This window comes from Neoarius graeffei, chromosome 26, assembly GCF_027579695.1.
Source record: "Neoarius graeffei isolate fNeoGra1 chromosome 26, fNeoGra1.pri, whole genome shotgun sequence".
NCBI lineage: Eukaryota > Metazoa > Chordata > Actinopteri > Siluriformes > Ariidae > Neoarius > Neoarius graeffei.
Window position 1 is genome coordinate 49,095,837 of NC_083594.1, and position 5,733 is coordinate 49,101,569.

General features: G+C 43.7%; 1 protein-coding gene across 1 annotated transcript in view; it reads right to left on the reverse strand.

Annotated features, from left to right (window-relative positions):
• prkcdb (protein kinase C, delta b) overlaps positions 1-5,337 on the reverse strand; it is a 64,192-nt gene extending 58,855 nt beyond the window's left edge. Inside the window, exon 1 of the mRNA XM_060910157.1 lies at positions 5,230-5,337. The gene's annotated coding sequence lies outside the window, so the exon portion shown is untranslated. The remainder of the gene's footprint in view (positions 1-5,229) is intronic.
• Positions 5,338-5,733: the final 396 nt, after the last annotated feature.

Genomic DNA, 5,733 nt, shown 5'->3' on the forward strand with positions numbered 1-5,733 from the left:
TTAAGTATCAAAATGTCACTAACGTGACACACAACACAAAGTTCAATATCTAAATCAAACCCTCCTTTTAAAGGAACAGTCCACCATACTTCCATAATGAAATATGCTCTTATCTGAATTGAGACGAGCTGCTCCGTACCTCTCCGAGCTTTGCGCGACCTCCCAGTCAGTCAGACGCAGTCAGACGCGCTGTCACTCCTGTTAGCAATGTAGCTAGGCTCAGTATGGCCAATGGTATTTTTTGGGGCTGTAGTTAGATGCGACCAAACTCTTCCGCGTTTTTCCTGTTTACATAGGTTTATATGACCAGTGACATGAAACAAGTTCAGTTACACAAATTGAAACGTGGCGATTTTCTATGCTATGGAAAGTCCGCACTATAATGACAGGCGTACTAACACCTTCTGCGCGCTTCGGCAGCGCATTGATACGGCGCTCAGATATCAATGCGCTGCCGAAGCGCGCAGAAGGTGTTAGTACGCCTGTCATTATAGTGCGCACTTTCCATAGCATAGAAAATCGCCACGTTTCAATTTGTGTAACTGGACTTGTTTCATATCACTGGTCATATAAACCTATGTAAACAGGAAAAACGCGGAAGAGTTTGGTCGCATCTAACTACAGCCCCAAAAAATACCATTGGCCAAACTGAGCCTAGCTACATTGCTAACAGGAGTGACAGCGCGTTTGACTGCGTCTGACTGACTGGGAGGTCGCGCAAAGCTCGGACAGGTATGGAGCAGCTCGTCTCAATTCAGATAAGAGCATATTTCATTATGGAAGTACAGTGGACTGTTCCTTTAAGATTATCTCAAGAACTATAGATCTGCACTGAACAACTTGAATAATCTTTCGAACACGACATAGGGCCAGGAAAAAATAAAAATCAATGTCTGACACAGAAATATATAAAAGTATCAAATGTCACAAACTTATAACCTACAACACGTCATTGTAATATCTGCAAAAAGTGAGACTGAAGCAGTTATTGCATCTAAACTACGGCGTTAAATGTAAAAATTCAGAAATCAAGTCAGTCAATCAGCACCGGCAGTAGGTTTCGCGTCCCTCTTGTACCATGCGTTCGAACGAAAACACGTACGCGACTTAGATCAGCATCCGCGTCTATACAAATATCCGATATTTGTCTACATTTTCTACGAACACACTTTGGAAAATTTTAGAATAAAATCAATCAATGCACACCATTTCACTGCGTATTTTCGTGTCGTTATTCACTGCTATAGATAGTAAAAACAACTTGCAGTCGGCATGGTCATTGGACGCCATTTTAGCAAACGACCAATGAAACGGAGGCTCTCTTTTCACCGTGTCAAATGGACCAATCGCTATAGGCGCTACACGTACTGGTTTTGGCAACAGTCAATACGGGTACAGTGTACGATCGGGGCCATTCGGCAGGCCTAAAAGGGTTTTTTTTTTTTTTTTTACTACAAACGTTTCACCTGCAAATTTTTTTTATACCCGGCCGGGTTACCGCCAACAAAATTTTTTAAGGCTGGCCTTATCATGTACCATAACAGCAGCTATAAACAGTCATCCTGTAAGACTTTAATAAGCTACAAAAATGCAGAGCAAAATGCAAAACACAACGTCCTGTAGCGGAAAACGTACCGGTAAACAAACAGCTTTACTTCTGTTACAAACCCTGGTGAAAAACCTCACAGGATCTTTTAGGATCCATGAGGATTCTCAAAGACCTGCCAAAGAGCCTTAAGATCTTCATATGCAAAATCATTTGTAAAGATCCTCAAGCGTTTGACAAAGATCTTTTAAGGACCCTACAAAGAGCCTCATAACGATCCCCACAGAGATCTTTGCAAGGATCCTTTAAGGATCAACAAGGATCTTTCAAAGATATTAGAAGGATCCTTCTAAGGATCTTGTTGAGATCTTTGCTCGGATCCTTGAGGATTTGACAAGGATCCTGCAAGATCCTCAAGGATCTTTCAAAGATCTTAGGAGGATCCTTCTAAGGACCTTAAGATTTTTTGCAAGGCTCTTTGAGGATGTGATCAAGAGCTTTTAAGGATTCTAAAGATCCTTGAAGATCTTGGCAAGAATTTTAAAGATCCTTGAAGATCTTTTGAGGATCTTTGTTGAGATCCTCAAAGACCCTCACAAAAGAACTTTACAGTTCCTTGAAGATCCTTGAAAGGTTTACCAGGGAAGTGCTGACACTGGAGACTCCTTCCAGAAAATCGAGACTTTTAGGTTGCAAATGATACATTTTTCGTTCATTTATTATTATTAACTATTATCAGGATTATGTACAGAGTGAATCAGATTGGAGAACTGAATCGCACCATGATAATAATAATAAACAATTATCACAATTCCAAATCCAAAAGTGCCTTATGGATCGATTTCTGCCAGCACAAAAAGTGCTCCGAACTCTGCGGCTAAAGCTTCAGATCAAGAAACACAAAATTAGAGTCAAGAACAAAACGTGCTTGAAAATAATCATTAGACGTGAGAAAATCGTTTTTATCCAGCTTTTGCAACTTAGCCGTGACATTACTAAATACACGGCGTAAATATACTGCCTGCCTTTAATTTATTTAAATTAATGAATTAAAATTGATAAATGTTCAAAATTTCTATTTGAAAACTGAACATAAACTTTAAAGCCATGCTTCAGTTGTCGGTCATCCAGCATGTTTTTAATTCATACGAAAATATATGATCGAATGAATATATGATAAAATATGTCCATATTAACTACCTGTAAAATAGTTAATATTTTAAGGTGAGAAATTATTTAAAAAAAAAAAACTTTTTCCGTGTACGACTTCATAAAATTTCCACCGTCATAAATCCCCAAAACCTGACGGACAATAATTAAAATATCAGGTGTTGGGTAAAAAGTTTGGGAGTTATCCAGAGGGAAGTCATATGATCCGGGAAGGGGCTAAATCTGAAAATGTAGAACAAGATGCCTGTCTGTCACATATGTAGCCTTGGAAATACTACTCCGGTCTCTTATTTAGGACACCCAAGTCATTACATTGACACTTTAATGGAACTGAAATTACTTTTAAAATCCTGATAAATCGCGGTTTAAAAAAAAAAAAAAAAAAAACAGCCGCATGTCAAACTTGCATCAGAAAGCCACAAACAACCAAGTGAATGAAATGAGATAAAGTGGTGAGATGAAGATAAAAAGGGATGAAAGTAACCGTGGCGTATACAGAGTTGTCGGGACAAGGTGGCAAAGAGCGTTGGGTAAGAAGGGCTGCCCTAATGAATTATGTACTGGAAAAAATAAATGAATAGTTTTTTTACCAGGTGGCACGGTGGTGTAGTGGTTAGCGCTGTCGCCTCACAGCAAGAAGGTCCTGGGTCTGAGCCCAGCGGCCGACGAGGGCCTTTCTGTGCGGAGTTTGCATGTTCTCCCTGTGGGTTTCCTCCGGGTGCTCCGGTTTCCCCCCACAGTCCAAGGACATGCAGGTTAGGTTAACTGGTGACTCTAAACTGACCGTAGGTGTGAATGTGTATAGTTGTTATCCATACAAGAAGTAAGAGAGCTGCACGACAACAAGACGTGTGAGAGTTACATGAGATCTGTGCGAGAATGACACAAGCTGTATGAGAGTTATATGAGGTCTGTGCGAGAGCTGAAGGAGAGAGCTGAGAGAGAGATGTGCGAGAGTTACGTGAGATCTATGCGAGAGCCGCACAAAACCTGTGCGAGTTACACAAGATCTGTGAGAGTTGCATGAGATCTGTACGAGAATAGCACGAGCTGTATGAGAGTTACATGAGATCTGCGTGATGTATGAGAGTTACAAGATCTGTACGAGAATGACAAGCTATATGAGATCTGCGCAAGATGTGCATGACGTGTGAGTTACATGAGATCTATGCGAGAGCTGAATGAGATCTGTGTGAGAGTTGCACAAGAACAACAAGATGTGTGAGAGTTACATGAGATCTGTGCGAGAGTCGCACAAGTTGAATAGTTTTGTTTATTGTACTGGCTGCATACTAGGCGGCACGGTGGTGTAGTGGCTAGCGCTGTCGCCTCACAGCAAGAAGGTCCTGGGTCTGAGCCCAGCGGCCGACGAGGGCCTTTCTGTGCGGAGTTTGCATGTTCTCCCCGTGGGTTTCCTCCGGGTGCTCCGGTTTCCCCCACAGTCCAAAGACATGCAGGTTAGGTTAACTGGTGACTCTAAATTGACCGTAGGTGTGAATGCGAGTGTGAATGGTTGTCTGTGTCTATGTGTCAGCCCTGTGATGACCTGGCGACTTGTCCAGGGTGTACCCCGCCTTTCGCCCGTAGTCAGCTGGGATAGGCTCCAGCTCGCCTGCGACCCTGTAGGACAGGATAAAGCGGCTAGAGATGATGAGATGAGATGAGAACACTGTGCCTTTTAGACAAAAGCTTTGAAGAAGGACTACACACACATATCTCTAGAGTAAGGTGTACTATAAAGAAAGCTACAGCTTTGTGCCCCTTTCTGCTGTGACCCCACAGTGATGCACGCTTGCTCACACTGACCCAGATGTGGTGTTGAGATCTGGTCCTGAGGTGGAACGCTTCATCTCAAGGCGAGCAGCTGAGCTGCCTTCACTTCACACCTTCAACAAGTCTGACTCGGAAGAGACAAATATGGAGTTGAGTTCATGAATGATGTCATTTGTCTGTCTTTCAGTTCACTAAGACAAGAATAAACGACTTTTCTAGAGCATATGGCATGAACCAGCCCGGAGAAAGAAAGAAAGAAAGAAAGAAAGAGGAGGATGAAGCCAAGCGCTCCTCTCTCTCTCTCCACCCAAAGTCCCGCGAGCTTTGCTTACGTAACGTCGGGCGCGCTGCGTTCCATTAAACACCCAATCTAGAACGGTTCTAGCTCAGGGCTCGTTCAGTCCTCGCACGGAGAGAGAGAGAGAGAGAGAGAGAGACACTTCACCCTGTTTTATTCTTCTTCCTGCGGCTTGAACGCTACAGCAAATGAAACAACACACCGGTTATCGTGACTTCCTGTTAAAACTCCGAACCGGCGGTTTAACCGAAACTCCGCGCTCCGTTCCCCGCCGAGGCGAAATCACCTCAGGGCGCTTCGGAGGAGTTCAGAACCAGAACCAACACCACTAAAACACTCGTGATAACCGAACCCCGAGCGCACTAAACCCGCAGAGTTCCGCCTCAGAGACTTCCTGCAGCTCTGACAAGCCAAAGTTTTTAAACCGAGTGTCCGAACTTACCTCAGAGAAACAACCGGAAATCTGAGGAAACTCGTCCCGTGCCGCTGCTAAACAAAGTGTGAGTGGAGACCAGAACACAAGGTGTGCTTAAGGAAGTGTGTGTGTGTGTGTGTGTACCCGCCCCGCTGTCACAGTCATTGGCCACGTCCAGAAACCGCACACGAGCATCCTACACAGGACGGAGAATTAGAACGCTAACAGCGGCTCACTGCTTGCGCGTCTCCATGGTGACTCGGGGGCGTTTCCTTCATCCACGAGCTCCTGAGGACAGCTCGCGAGTTTTGGGAGTTGTTGTCATGGTGATATGCGAAGTGACTCCCCCACCCACACAGGTGTAAGAAGGGGCGTGGCTATTATACACATTTGTTTTATACAGACATACAGTGGGGCAAAAAAGTATTTAGTCAGCCACCAATTGTGCAAGTTCTCCCACTTAAAAAGATGAGAGAGGCCTGTAATTTTCATCACCTCAACTATGAGAGACAGAATGAGAAAAAAAAATCC